Here is a 16248-nt window from a genome sequence, read left to right as displayed (position 1 = left end):
TTAAGGGCCTATCTTATACAACGCTTCTTTATGGGCACACCATAGTGCAGGAGTGAGGGCAGGGACTTTACAGCCAGATTCAGTTCAAGTCTCAGTCTTGGCACTTACCAGCTATATAACCTTGGGAATATAAATATCACTCACTTTCCAAAATTATAAGGCTTAAAGAAGACAGTATATGTAAAGACCGTAACACAAAGCCAAACATAGATGCTCAATTGTTATTTATTTTTATTATCATAACATTTCCAAGTGATCTCCAGGACTGTCAAACTGGACCTCTAATTTAAGATAAATACATTAGTTAATATAAGAATAAGACAATGTCTGAAGAAGAGTTAATTAGGTTTAGAATTCAGTTTAGAATAAATGCTTTACATTACAGGAAGAAATTGGAGCTGCTAGAGATTACAATATAAACATCTATAATTGACAGTCAGTTATGTGGAAATTTTAGCACTAGTTTTGATTAAGCTTCTGTGCTGTGAGACTCAAACTCAGTAAAAGCCAACAGGAATCAGATATGTACATTTCAGCATGTTGAAAAGATGCTGATATCACTTACCATTGGTGCCTGCAAAGCCGGCATGACTTCAAAGCAGAGTCTGTTTATTTTTATTTTGAAAGCATTTAAATAATCCACGACAATGAATTAACTACCTCCAGCTTAAACTAGAATTTTGAGAATTTTGTTTGCTTACATTTAAATATAGGCACAGAGGTTTTCTTAAGTTGTAGTTCAATTCTTCTTTTCAAGTTCAATTATCATGGGTGGTAGCATTTTCAGTACAAAGTATTTTACTGACTTTATCAATGAGCAGCATTTGTTGAAACAAATTAAGCTTTCCATATTGAAAGAGTCAAATCCTATAGTATGTCGAGCATTTGTAAGAAACTTGTGAGTCTGCCATTCATAGCCATCCGGTGTTTTAAATTCAATGCCTATGAAGGTAAGCTATGGAGAAATGACTTTCTTTCTTTCTTTTTTTTTTTTTTTTTTGAGATGGGGTCTCACTTTGTCGAACAGGCTGAAGTGCTGTGATCTGATCTTGGCTCAGGCAACTTCTGTCTCCCAAGCTCAAGCAACCTCCCGAGAAGCTGGGACTGCAGGTGCACACCACCATGCCCAGCTAATTTTTGTACTTGTAATAGAGACAGATTTCATACTGAAACAGGCTGGTTTTGAACTCCTGACCTCAAGTGATTCACCCACCTTGGCCTCCCAAAGTGATGGGATTACCAGCATGAGCCACCATGCATGACCAAAATGACCTTCTCAAAATCAAATTTTTAACTATTTCTATGGGACAGGGAGAAATATGAGGAAAATGTAAATATCTCTAGACATAGTTAGATGAAGTACCAACAATAAGAAGTAATAGATCTTCTTAAGAGGGAAATATGGAGGGAAAGTTCTCAGTCTTACCAGTGAACTGATAACCATGCCCAATGACACTTTCTAGCTCTGATCTAATTTGTCTTGCTGATTGCATGTTATATATTATTGATCTTTCTTCAAATTCTCTCCTATTCCACAGCAATACTCTTGAAGTTTACCTCCTATTTCTTCCACCATTTCTTCTCATTTTCATGGATTATTCTCTTCTAAGTTTTCATCCTCAACCTCTACTCCATTCTCAAATTACTCCAAGCAGGGTCAGGGGACCATCTGCAACAAAACAACATCGTTAATGCTTGCAAAAATCCAGACTCCTAGGCCCATTTCCACTCTCCTGAGTTAAAATCTCTAGGTATGGAAGAGAGTAAATTGTTTCCTGTGGTGGCACTGTGAACCTGAGAATTCTTAAATTCTCAATTCTCGTTATGTGTTCTCTGTGAAATGCAGGGGTCTATTTTATTCAATGCTTGTATTTGAGGCAACATGGTACAGGAGAAAGGACAGAGACTTTGCAGCCAGATTGCTTGGGTTCATATTTCAATTTCGGTATTTAATAACTTTGTGACCCTGGGAAATAAACATCACCCACTTTCTGAGATGGTGAGGTTTAAGAGATAACATATGTAAAGGGCTTTACACGATGCTATACATAGTAGATGCATTTTTAACAAGTTTCTTGGTGATTCTAATACAGACCAAAGCTGGGGAATCATTGGGTGACATCATCCATTGCCAAGGTTTCAAATTCACATTTAGGATGATTATAGAAAACTCTCCAGTGGCTTCCGATTGCATAAGGTCCTACGTCACCTCATCCTTGCATTCCTTTCTGGCCTCTCTTGCCTTCCTTTCTACAACAAACTGGTTGTACAGAAATTTCTAATGGTATTCTGTTTTGGATCTCAGCTTTCCTACTGACTCTTCATTCTTCCTCAAATAACTTTCCTCTGTAGTTTTCTTTTGCCAGACTCATCCAGTTCGTCTTGTAAGTCTCAGCCTAGATGTCAGCTCCCTCCCAGATCACCAGGTCTAGGTTTGGTGCCTCTCCTGTGAGTTCGCATAGCATCTGAACCTCCTGTATCATTTCTTGTATCACATTTTATGTACTTGTTTGGTTATTTGTTTCTATCCTCTATAAGCTATTTCTGGTTCCATGTCATGGCATTTAATATATGCCTCTTCAACAGGTGCTTTACTAATGTCAATTGATGAATAAATGAATGAATGAACAACTCACAGAGATAGGTTTCCCGATCAGATCTTTTCCCTAAGCCTTCATATCAAACTGGACTTGTGAAAAACTAAATTCCTTATCTTTCCCCAGCAAAATGGTTCCTTCCCCTCTCTGTTCTTTTTAGTGAAATACATAAAAATTTGCCCAATTTCTAAAACCAGACAGTTGAGTATTATCCAAGGCTGCCCTGCCTCCCTTATCCCCATATCCAGTCTGTTATATTGCACATTAGCAATAGCCTAGCTCAGGAGATTTTTCCAAAGTGTAATTATTGAGTTTTGATTCAAGAGGGTATTTTGACTGCACATGTTTACCTTCTTTCTTTACTAAAAACTCATTGAAAAAGAAATACAAAAGGGAGTAAATTTATAACAGTGCTGAGAACAAGAAGACCAGAGAGGCTGATGACTTTCTGTAACATGAGCAGCAGGTAGAAGCTACCATATTTATAGGCAAACAAAAGTGGGAGCCTCCATTTCAAACAAACATAGGAGAAAGCGCTAACAGAAAGAAAAGCACTATTCCTGGCCGTGAAGCCACAGAGAGATGCCAAAGGAACAGGTACAAAGATTGGGGGTGGGTAAGGAAGGTGACTGATTGAAAGACTGTCCACAGACAGTGTTACAAACCTCAACTGATCACAAGATTAACCTGGAGTTCTTGTTAAACAGACAGAATCTCTAAATTTATCCCTGAGGACTCTAGTTCAGTGAGTCTGGCAATATGACCCAGGAAGTTGGATTTTTAGCAAGGGTTCCATGTGATTTTTATAGGAAACAAGTTTGGGAAATATTGGAATATGGACAGCTCCTTGTTCAGGAACCCCATTCCTGCCTCTCCCACACAGATTCATATGGCATACAGAATTAGAATTTGCCCCACGTTCTGTGCTTTAAATCAGATAATTAACTTCCAAAGAGATGTTGAAATCATCTGGGATAATAACAGAGATAGTAGCACCCCCGGATAATAACAGAGATAGTAGCATCCCCAGATAAGGCTGTTCACATTCTGGCATTTGGGACTGTCAGAGTCTTTCCTGCCTGAGCATCTGAAAGTGAGTCCTGCCAGTCTGTGTGCCCACCACACACAGACCTACGGTGGGCTGCTTCCCAGGGTCCCTGAGCTGTGATGCAAATGGGGCATGCAGGGGATCTCCTTCCACTCAGGAAAGAGCCTTATTAGGGAAAACAAATAGGGAGTCAGTCATATTAATTCCCCAGACCCTCAGGCATACATGTAAATGAACACCTAAAGTCGCCAAACATTTGAGGAAAAAATTATAGCATCAAAGAGAGAAAAAAACTGAACAATTAGAATCTGACAAACTTTACAAAACAAAAAGCAGAGATGTGATGGATGTTGAGATGAACCACACAGAACCCTCTTCAGAAACTGACTTATTCTCCAGTTGCTGGGAGAGCTGTCTTCAGAAAGCCATAAGGGAATTGCATTGGCTGAAGATAGCCACCTTATCCAAGATCATACTCCTTCCTGATGGCTACCATATCCAGTGATTGATAAACATGGATATAAAATGTCCCGGCCTCTTTTTGCCAATGTGGAGAAACACTGAAGAGTCATCCCTGCAGGATAGTTCTCTAGGTGGCTGTGGATTAGCTCTGTTCTCCCCTATTTCTTGCTTAAGAGTAACTATAGAATGTGCTGGAATGCCACTTTCTGAGATGGGTGTGGAGAGAAGCTGTCCAGAAGAGCCTGGGCTCTGTCCCTATCTTCTACTAGAACAGGACGTCCTTCAACACTTTAGCCCAGTGATCATGTGATCCTGAGACCTAGGGTGGGCTGCTTCCCAGGCTCCCTGAGCTATGATGCAGGGGATCTCCTTGCAGCCCAAGTAGCTTTCTGAGCTTTGGCAGACCAACTCATAATGAATCCTAGGCTTCTGTTGTCCCTTGCTGCCTATCTGTAAGTAATAAACTTGCTACATGTAACTTGCCGCACATGAATATGTTCTCTGTCACCGGACAGAGATAAATTAGTAATCAGAGCACAGTGAACCTGCTTCACAATCTCAGCTTCAGAACTCCCTAAAGTTTGGATGAAAACTCCACCGAGATTGCATTGCAACTCAACTTTTCCCTCGGCTCAATCGTGAATCCTTTACTTCTCTTCCCTTCCTCAGGTGTTGATCCCAAGGATACTTCCTGATAAGGCTCCTGCATGCTAATCTGGAACAAGATAATATTTAGTAAATAGAAGAAAATATTTTTTTAAAAACTTCAGGGAGATTGAGATAACACATGTATAAAACAAAAACATGCAACTATGGAAAAGATGGGAAGAAAAATAAAGAAGTTTTAGAAATTTATAATATGATATTTGAAATAAAGAACTTAATTTAAAAAACAGAACCAAGTTGAGAGTACATTACAAAAAGTACAATAGAAAATAGTTGATAAATATAAGAAAAACTTAAGAAATACAGAGAGTTACTTTAGGAGGTCTAATATTCATACAACTAAGTAAGTCTGAAAACAATTTTTTAAAGAAAGGAAGAGAAATAATCAAAAAACAATTAGAACAAAATATTCAGACGTGGAGAAGGGTCATCTCTAGATCAGATGTACCACAACATGATAAGCAGAATGAGTTTTTAAAAGGTCTGCAACTGGACATTTTTTCCAAAATTTCTGAACACCAAGATTTCAAGATAGTTTTGTAAAAACTTCCAGTATGAAAGAATAGAAGTTTAAGCGAAATATAAATGAGAATGGCACCTCATTACTGATGCTGGAAGAAAATGACATGCTATTGGTAAGGGTGTTTTTCTTCTGGAGGTTTTGAATACAGGTAGAATCTGTCTTCCTACCTTTTACCTTTTTCAGCTTCTAGAAGCAGCCACTCACACTTCTTAGCTTGGATTCCTTCCTCACATCACTTCAGCTTCTTGCTTCCATTGTCACAACTACCAATGACTCTGCTCCTCTTGTTGCTTTCTTATAAGAACACTTATGATTACATTGGACCCACCAGATAATCCAGGATAATTAATGTATCATATTTGTGAAGTCACTTTTACCATATAAGGTCACATATTCACAGGTTCCAGAGATTGGGACATAGATATTATTGAGCCCATCACAGTCCCATCCTAACAACCTGTTTTCCACGTGTTGGTTTTATTTAGAAAAAGTTTAATGTTATTATTATTAGTCTGTCACTTAATTTTAATTCATTCAACTCATCTAAGTGGCTCCAAACAGTTAATAACTCCTTTCTGCCACTGTCTTTGTTCAGTCTTTTTTCATTTTTGGCCTAAAACTGTATCAGTGGTGAGCTGTTTGGGTCTCTCACCCAGTCCATACTCCTTCCTCCAACATGGTTATGGGACTGAATTTCCCAAAAAGCTGGCCAATCTGCTCCTCCCCTATATAAAATGAAATGTATCCTCATGGCCTTAAGAATAAATTATAAATCCATTTGTGTTTGCCCACTGGCTACCTCTCTCCTCCCTCATCCACCACCAGTTCCCAAGTGTACCCTCACATGTGCTTTATACGCTTTCCTGAATGGACCACATTCTCTCATTTCTTTTCTAGCACTTCTTTTTTTTTCCTGGAAGTCCCATCCCCATCGTCAGTCTGACCTCCTTCCAAGTGTCCCTCAAGACTCAGTTCATTCACACTTTATGTCTTTTTGTAAGCCTCACCTGACCACATTCCCAGCCTCTTCACCTCTCTCCTAACTTCTCTCCTACAGACTTCTTCATGATACTGAAAGACCTTCAACTGCAGCCCTCATGTCTCTGTATTATAAGTGTTGGTTTATTTGTCTGTCATTATAAATTGTCTGTGGAGATTCTTTGAGGACACTGACAATGTAATCTCTTTCTATGTCTTGGCAGAAGGGCTGGCACACCCTCAAAAAAGTATTTATTGGGTGAATGAATAAATTATGATATGCTTTGGCCAATTACCTTTTTATAGCTGTTTCTCACAATCCATTCTTTAAATCTATCTAGAGTTTTCCCAGATATCCCATATATGGACTAACTTTTATACACACACACAAAAACACACACCACTTCCTACTCTACTATCTATTCTAACCACTGAGTTGGCAGATATCCCTTAGCGTACATTACACACAACAGGTGCACAATATATACTTGAGGTAAAAACAGACTGAAGTTTTACCAAGAAACCACTGTGGAAAGTTAAGGAAAACTTGAGATTTCTTTCCAAGAAGTCTCCTTCAAATTTTACTCCTTTATATTATAAGAAAGCTAACCTGACCATCACAAGCATATCTTATGTTTGTACATCATGCCATAGTTTTCACAAGTTTTAAAATCAATGCTCCATTTGATTTTCAAGATGGTATGAGAAGAACAGGCTAGGTATATATTACCCCAATTTCAGAGATGCAAGAATAGAAGCTTAAGAGAGTTTGAGTTCTTAAACGGAATTCACAAAAGCTAGAAGTTGTAAAATGGAAAATAGAACAGTGGACTGATCTAAAGAGCTTGTGAAAATACTGATGTCTGATGCTTACTTCAAAACAGGTAAATCAGACTTTTGGGGAAAGAGGGTATCTCTGGCATCTGTATGTTTTGAAAGCTCACCAGATATTTCTACTAGGCAGTTGGAGTTGAGAAGCATTGAACTGGAAGCCAGGTGTTGTGATTTTACTTCAATGGTTTTTATTGCCAAGTCGCATGGGTGGTATATTATATCACCCAACTGGTGTTGGCATTAGGTTACTTTTGTTATGGTGCCTCAGAGGAGTGAGGGTAAAAATTTGTATTTGGTTTCACCAGTTGAATTAATATTTTCTAATGGTTTTTAAGGAGAGGGTAAGATGGCTAACATTTAAATAGCATTCAAGATTTGAGTTCTAAGCATGTATTTTCCTGGCAACTTGATAACTAATAACAAGGCTGACTGTGGGAAAGAAGGGAATGAGGTGGAAAAATGGAAAGGCAGGCATGGTACATGGCAACAAATGTGTTCCATGTCTCTTAGATACTGCAAGAGAATGATTCCTCACAAAATCCAATCCAAATGCTGTCTCTACAGTATTTAAAGAAAGTTCCTAACCCACATTAACTAGAGGCTTTCTCATATGCACAGGGCATATTGATGGTAGCTTGGTAGATCACTTAAAATATCAGTTCCTGAAAACCGAATGATAAACGTGTCTCCATGTCATTGTCACATGAGGCTAATTGTAGGAAACACACACCTCACAAGGGCATTCTAAGGAGTAAACAATGGTTACATAGCTCTTGGAACTACAAATAGCACTCATAAAAAATGTTACCGTGCACATGCTTTCTGCCAAGGTAAGCTGTAATTTACACTTTTACCCTAGGCATAACTGTTAGTTTATTCTTTTTTTCTGTTCACACCCATCTATCCCTCCCTTGGGCTTGGAAAAAGCCACAAGAGTTTTCAAGAAAATCATCTTTAAAACATATATTTACCCTCTTCTTGACCCCTCCAACTAGCTCTTTATTACTCCAGGGCATTTTAAATTGTTCTAAATTTGTTTTGGAGGTATGGGTGTACTCTCCTCTGTATCATAACCCCCATTAACTTCCATGGGAATCAGATATACATATATCAAGGTAAAATGAGGCTTTTGTATGTTTAAAACTGATTAAAATCTATTTGTAATAAAATTAAAAGTAAGAACGAAAATCTGCGGAAAACAGTGTAAAAAATATTAAGCCATGTTGTGCATAATTAAAGGAGTTTACATTTATGGATAACCAAAATGGCATACCACCCCCTGGCACTATTTCCAATATGTCCTCAGTTTCAAATTAATTACTGTAAAGCACCCTTATTTTAAAATGAAATGTGTGTAACTGTCTGACAAACTATGCTTGGCCCTGTGTGTCTTGGTTCTGTGTTATAAATACAGAAGAGCAAAAACACTGTTTTGACCAATATTAAGTCACCTCTGGGTAGAATTTGATTTTACCCGTTTACTGTCAGATTTTAAAATTATGTCATAAATACTTGCAAAATTTGCATATGTAAGTCTACCTCCATATATGCCCATGAAAATTGAGTAATGGAGTTCCAAACAGTCCAATTTTTTCTTATAAAACTAGATCTGTGTAGTGCATACCCTCTCTATGAACATTACTAGGAGGCAAATACAAACTTTACATACATATTTTAGTGATCCTTTGAAATGTTTGCTTTGAAATACAGATATATCATACATGCAAATAAATACACTAATTCATCCATGCATTTAATGATATGAAGTCAACACTAAACCCCACAGCAGTAAGAGGTGCAATATTAAAATTCATTTCCCACTTTACAAATAAACACTGTGCACTTCTCAGATAAAATGTGAGAAAATATGAAACTAGGTGTTTTTCAAACACAGTTTAAAATAAATGGATCTTTTACTGAACTACATGGTCATTCTGGAGCAATCTGGTAAGGTTTTTCTTCAGTTGTGCTAAGTTAGTGTTTAGTCATTGGGTAAGTAAATAATACTTTATTAAGTCATACTCTTATGAAAGGAAAGCATTAAATGCAGCTTTCAAAAGCACCCACAGAACATCTAGGAAGTCAATAGCTTGAGTGAATACGTTGTTCCCTTATATAGGAAATGACAAGGAAATTAGATTTGAAATAAGCATCATAAAGTTAACAGATATGTATGATGGCATACAGATGTTTTAGTAATGTGCTATTCTAAGCACAATATGATTTTCCATTCCCTAAGCATATTTGAATAGAGCCAAGTTAGCCTATTTGAAAATCCTGAAGATCTTCACCTTTTTACATTCTCTTAAATTTTTCACATTCTCCTTTGGAGCAGCTACAGTCTATCTCCTCAAATGAAGTGAGCGATCCAGTCTCAATCCGGAGCGTTTAATTAAATGCCATATACAATGGCAACTGTTTTATAGAGATGTCAGATGACTTCCTAACACTTTTGCAATAACAATAGTAATTTATACCCCTACTACAGTAAAAGAACTACGATAAATACTTTATAAACAGATTTGCCAACCCTAAAGTGAGTCTACAAAATATGTATTTTACAGATTTAAAAACAAAAACAAAAAAAGCAGATGTCAGATGATAACGTGTGAGTAGCAGAGCAGGATTCATATCTAAGGTCATCAGCCTCTAGTGGTGAGCTCCACTCTACATCCTGTGGAATCCCCCAGTGTTAGAATCTTATACACTTTACAGAGTGAATACCTACATTCAGGTCCTGCCACTGTTCAGGAAAATCCTATAGAGTGTGGCCAAGTCAGCTCAACTTTTTAATTTGGCTCAAGTTAAAAAAACCAATTGAAAGCTATCCAACAAGAGATTGATGGAATGAGATTAAAGAAATGAAGTCATGAGAGATGACACCTGAAACTAGACTCAGATCCCTACAAATTACAATTAAATGTTCACTACTCCTATCTTTCTCCAAAATGCTAAAATGGCACAAAGAATACACGAAATCTAAAGTAAAGACCAGAAACACATTGAAATCCCCAACTCATGGAATGACGATATTTCAGGAGAAAAAAATTTAATTCTTATCTAGGAGCCATTTCTGAAAAAATGAATATTTACACCTTCTTTAAATTAAGATCTATTTATAAATTCATTGCTTATCCTTAATTTACACCTGATAAATTCTTTTTAAACATCAGATCTTGACAACGAACTTATGGTAAAAAAGAATAACGTGGTAAAAATAAATAGTTGGGTTTTTTTTTCTGTTTGTTTTGTTTTGTTTGTTTGTTTTTTTAGCTAAAATGGACCTTAGGGAATTGGTTTGTCTAATCCCTTCATTTAAACAGAGGGAAAAAACAATTATGGGTATTTCGTTTAGATATAAGAGTATTACCATGACATCTTACTATATATGTTCTCATTTCATCCCAACATAAGAAGATTGTGTTGGGGATTACTTTTTAAAAAGCCATTACATTACAATATATCCTTTGTCTCATGACGTCTTCCTGGCCGGCTATATATGGCATAAGCATGATGTGATGACTACTCTGGGTCCAGTGTAAACTAAGTCAATGTCATTATTACTAACTTTTTCTATTTGGTTGCATATAAACATCCACAAATAACAATTTATCCTCATTTCTTTCCTTACTATAATCTCTGAAAAGATATGACCCCTGTTTTATTTGCCACTGTCAACAGAACTAAGACAGTGCCAGACACATATTAGGAAGGTAATAAATACTCCTTGAATGAATACAATGCCAACTTTTCTGCCAAAAATAAGAAAAGGTGAATCTTAAAACTGACATTTGCCTCTTTACCTTACATGGGCAAACAGTCCATCAACAAGTACTCTCAACTTTCCTAACTAGTTCTTCAATCTATTTCCACTACCATCCCTCTAGACCAAGCAAGTTACCAAGCTCTTGTCTCAACTACAGTGAAAAATCTATTCCCTGGCCCCTCTGAGTCCTCTCTGACTTGACATGATCAGATCTCCACATGCTGCAGCTGAAAGGGCCATGATAACAGAAGGCTGTTTGGGTCACCACCCCTTTTCATTTCTTAAGGCCACCATAACAAATCACCACAAACTCAATAGCTTAAGACAACAAGAATTTACTTTCCTATAATTCTGGAGGTCAGAGTCTGAAATAAAGGTGTCTGCAGCATTGCGTTTCTTCCAGAGGCTCTAGGAGACAATCTGTTCCTTGCCTCTCTCATCCTCTGATGGCTGTCGCCATTCCTTTACTGTGGCTATTCACTCCTATCTCTGCCTCCATCTTCACATAGCCCTCTCCTTTGAGCTCCTTCTCTTTTGTCCCTTATAAAGACATGCCATTGGATTTAGGGGCCACTGGGATAATACAGGATAACTCCATCACAAGATCCTTCACTTAATTATGTCTACAAATGCTGTTTTCCCAAATGAAATTACATTCACAGGTTCCAAGGGTTAGGACATGGACATAGCTTTATGGGAGCCACCATTAAACTTACTACACTTCTTTTCTCAAGATATTTCCACAATTGCCACTTTTTCTTAGGATAAATATCTATGTTGATAAATGGACTAAAAAATCCTTGGGTGGTTTGGCCCTTGATTCATCCTGTACCTCTTTCCCCATACCTGTCTAAACAACTTCAACTCTTCCTTTATTTCTGTTTCTCCCCTCAGCATCTTCCTCCCACCTGGGGCAGTTCCAAAGGCTTTTTCTTCTACAAATGGGACACTCCCTCATACACCACCATACTCAACCTTTTGCAGTCTTCCCTAGCACCTCTACCTCACCCCTAGACAAAGCCTGCTTGCTCTGTTATAATGAGTAGCAAATAGCTTTCCATAAAAACATATCTGTTTATAGTTATTCTTTCATGAGTATGATGATATGATGAATGTCTGGCTCCTCCACTTGTCTGAAGCTTCATGGGAGCAAGAATCAAACATGTTTATTTAGTTTTTTAGCATTTTTTATTTTTTACCTACCAATGTGTTTTAGAGACTAGCACAGGGCTTAACACATACTAAGAAAGCAGCAAATGTTTGTTTATAAATAAATGAATGAATGATTGAGAGAGTAGATTAATGAATGAATATATTTACATTCAACTTTATTCCAACCCTTTGTGGTCATTCTGGAAAAATTGGTTAACTAGTATTGATGGAATATTGCTATAAATCTTATTTTAAAAAGATTACATATACACCAAACTGACATGCTTACCAACTTAAACGGAGACTTGAGTCATTAACTCAGAATAGAACTGTACTCATATGTATCAAATCTTCAAATAAGCTTGACTTTGTTTTTTAGTACAGGCACAGCCTACAATTTCAAGTCTATGAAGAACCTGTCAGTTTATCACTAATCACTAAATTAGAGTTAATGGGATCTAATAGATCCTACTCTCCTGAAATTCACTATGAACTAGCAAACCCTTTCTTCTAGAAAGAGTAACAGATTTTGTATAAAATATAGCTCTCACCTTTTGTGATTCTGCAAGAACCCCATCCTAACAATGGTGTTAGCTGCGAGAAGACTGGCTCATGTTAAATCCAAAGTCATGGAATATCCATGCTATAGCAGGGGTACATTTTATTTTATGACTTAAATAAAAACACTTCTAAAATCACATATCCTGTGATAACAAGATTCAGAAAAGAGCCTAGGGTTATTACAACACATGAAATTCAACCCTGAAAAGAATTTAGTTGGTTTAAAATTATTTGAAGACCATATGAAAGTATGGAATCCCCTTCTAGCTTCAGCTTAATACCTACTATCACTATGGGGATACAAGTAGCTAGCAAAAAAATCTTTCTGCTTTGTGATTCATATTCCTACAGAGAATGTTTCCTAAACTCTGTGTTCACGGAATGAAAGACTATGACTAGAGTATATTTAGTTATTCATTAGTTCATGTATAACATACATCCCAAAGAATTCTCAAGGTTATGATAAATTAAAGCTGTCTGTATTATGACTCCTCTTACCATGAGGAAATAAATCTACCAGTATAATATATATAATTACTTTTGCATCCTGAAAATTATTAGAATGTAAATGTAGTCACTATGTATATCTACCAGTTTTTCTATATACTTAATTCTGAATGCTTTTTAAATGAAAGGCATTTAAAATGCTAAAATCAAAGAAGTACTCAGTGAACATTATTTTCATGTAAAAAGTTCATCAGAAGTTTCAATTTACTTAAAGACTGGAGGGTTTTCAGGCAGGAAAGGCAAAGGAACAAACAATAAATATATATATAAATAAAGACTGAAGGAAATGTTATAATCGTAAACAAATACCCTAAGTGATGCTAGCATATTCTGCTATATTTTCAAATTGTATAAATTTAAAGAATATTTCAGTGACTTTAAGATGAATTTTTACATGTGGCTCTCCATTTTGCTGATCATAAAATAACATAATAAGGATTAATTTCAAAAACTGAAAGATTTCCAAATCTAAATAACATAAGAAACAGAAAAAAGATGATCCAATAGAACAGCATCATAAGTATAAACTTCATGTAATTTGTTAAATAACCACTTTATTTCCTTTCCATTTTAACATTAAGGAGAACTCTCAGTATGACAGCAATCATGTTCATTCTGTTTGTCACAGGAAGTCGTAAGGGGAAGTAAAACTATTGTATATCACTTCTGGTTTCATTGACTAAGATTCCTTTTAAAATGTTGGTGTTTGCCACATCTAAAAGACAGACAGTTTTCCCAGGCTTACCCATCCTCTGACTCTGGGCTTCGGGGACTGGCACTTTTACTGGGTGGACACCATCAATACAGATTAGCCCAGATTTATTTCATGGACACTTTCTCCATTTTGACAATGTCACCATAGCTTTGCAGAAAGGACTTCCTGACCTAGTTTCTAGATTATTCCCAAAAATCATTTTGGTAATTGTTTTCCTAGAATAAAAGTCAATAAACTATTTGCTCTCTAAAATCTAGTTTTAAGTGTTTTTGTTTTTTTTTTAGAATTGCCTATATGACATCAATGAGTTCATTTGTGAGCACAAAAGTTTTATGAGGAAAGCTTCTTTGGTCCTTACAGCAACCCACTAGTACAGAATGGTATGCATGGATCAAGGGATAACAATATTTCTATGTTTGTAAGGCAGAAGATACATGGAATATCCTTTTAGAATTGTTTCAAATGGAATCAGGAGTGGATTTTTTTAAACAATATTTAAGCTAAATTTAAATATTCCTCTGTGCCTATGGCAAGTAAGGACTCACATATTTTTATCCAGTATATACTTGATAAATAGGTACCTAATAAGCAAAATGATTTCATGAGGCGTAAGAGAAAACACAAAATCATGTAATACAATGAATAACTTCATTATCCCAATCTAAATCATCCAAGCAGGACCAAGCCCAATGGCTTATGCCTGTAATCCCAGCACTTTGGGAGGCCGAGGTGGGCGGATCATTTGAGGTCAGGAGTTCAAGACTGGCCCGGCCAACATGGTGAAACCTCATCTCTACTAAAAATACCAAAAAAATTAGCTGGGTCTGGTGGTGCATGCCTATAATACCAGCTACTAAGGATGCTGAGGCCGGAGAACTGCCACGGAGTTTGCAGTAAGCCGAGATCACGCCACTGCATTCCAGCCTGGGTGACAATGTAAGACTCTGTCTCAAAAATTATTTATTTATTTATTTATTAAATCATCGAAGCTTGTAAAAGAAATTGAGGCAAGAGGAATGAAACAGATCTTAGTCTTTAGGTAAACTAAACTAATTTTGAATTAGTTATCAAAATTGTTATGTAAAGATGTAGCTTTAAAAAAAAACAAATTGAAACTAAAGAGACAGTATGTGGAGTGATTAAATACATGAACTCTGGATTTAAACTGCCTGGATTTGAACCCTGACTGTGCTACTTAATATAACAGCTGGGTAGTCTCGGGCTTGTTTCTTATCTGTGTTGTTTTCTTATCTGCAAAGGGAGATAAGAATGCCGATCTCGTAGGGGTGTTATGAGAATTAAATGAGCTAAAATATGAAATTCACTTCAAACAACTGTACTGACATGCTATGCATTCATTATTGCTAATGACTACCTGATTACAGATGTGGCCCCTAATCATATAGTGAGAGAATAGCAAGGGAATATCATAGTGAATGCCCCTTGCTCCACTGGTTGACTTGTCTTCAGTTTCACAGGTCAAGATTTTAAAACGTAGATAATAAAGGAATTGGAATACAGTAAGAGAAGGATCATAAAACTTCTGGTGCCTGGACAGTAGTTAAACGTTCTGACTGTAAATTCAGAGACCCATGTTTAAATCCTGCTCTGCTACTTACTAGCTGTGTTACCTTGGACAGGTTACTTAACTTCTCTGTGTCTCAGTTTCCTAATCTGCAAATTAAGGATAATAATTTGCAGATTAGTTGCACCTAAGTCATAAGAATGTTGTGGGGATCAAATGAAATCCCACACATAAGGCACTTATGACATAGCAGGAACTCAATAAACATTATCTCTTTTTATTAAGTCACAATGCAGCACACTAATGAAGACATGGCCTATATAGCACATACCTACATCAACCTTAAAATTTTCTAAAGTGGAGGGAACCAAGTAACATACTTAAAACTGTTAAGCAGTACATATAACATTACAACCACATTTTATGTCACTGCCATTATATTCTTGCAGATAAGCAAGTATGCATAGATATTTTCCATACAATATTCACAAAACGATTTAAGAGTGAAAGAGAAAGGGAAGATCAGTGATACCATGGAGTAATTCAAGACAGAAATATTTAATTTCAGTTTGAACTGAATTCTTAGCCTCCACATATTTCTCTAAAGGCAAAGAATTCAGTAAAAATAATATATTCCAAATGGTTTCTGTGGTTTATTCTATCCTCTCTGTGTGGAGTGTGAGAGGTCTTCATGGCCTGCCCACAGTTGTTTGTATCTGAGTGTCACACTGAATTGGGTGGGTCACGTAACTAGAAGACCTATGTAAGGCCTACATGAGTAGCTCAGTGAAACAAGACAGTGCTCACATAAGTTTTCAAATACAAAACTTCCTGACACTTCCCAAAAGAATTTGTGAAAGCAGTTCCTCAATCAGCAGTTCTCATTCATGTGTGCAATGGGTTCATAGAAAACT

General features: G+C 36.6%; 1 long non-coding RNA gene across 1 annotated transcript in view; it reads right to left on the bottom strand.

Annotated features, from left to right (window-relative positions):
- Window positions 1–207: 207 nt before the first annotated feature.
- LOC103791511 (uncharacterized) overlaps window positions 208–16248 on the bottom strand; it is a 112627-nt gene continuing 96586 nt past the window's right edge. The window contains exon 6 of the long non-coding RNA XR_004740112.2: window positions 208–1669. This is a non-coding gene — a long non-coding RNA (uncharacterized LOC103791511). The remainder of the gene's footprint in view (window positions 1670–16248) is intronic.

Source organism: Callithrix jacchus, chromosome 2 (assembly GCF_049354715.1).
Source record: "Callithrix jacchus isolate 240 chromosome 2, calJac240_pri, whole genome shotgun sequence".
Classification (NCBI taxonomy): domain Eukaryota; kingdom Metazoa; phylum Chordata; class Mammalia; order Primates; family Cebidae; genus Callithrix; species Callithrix jacchus.
Note: the sequence above shows the minus strand (reverse complement) of the source record. Positions and strands in the feature narration are given on the sequence as shown.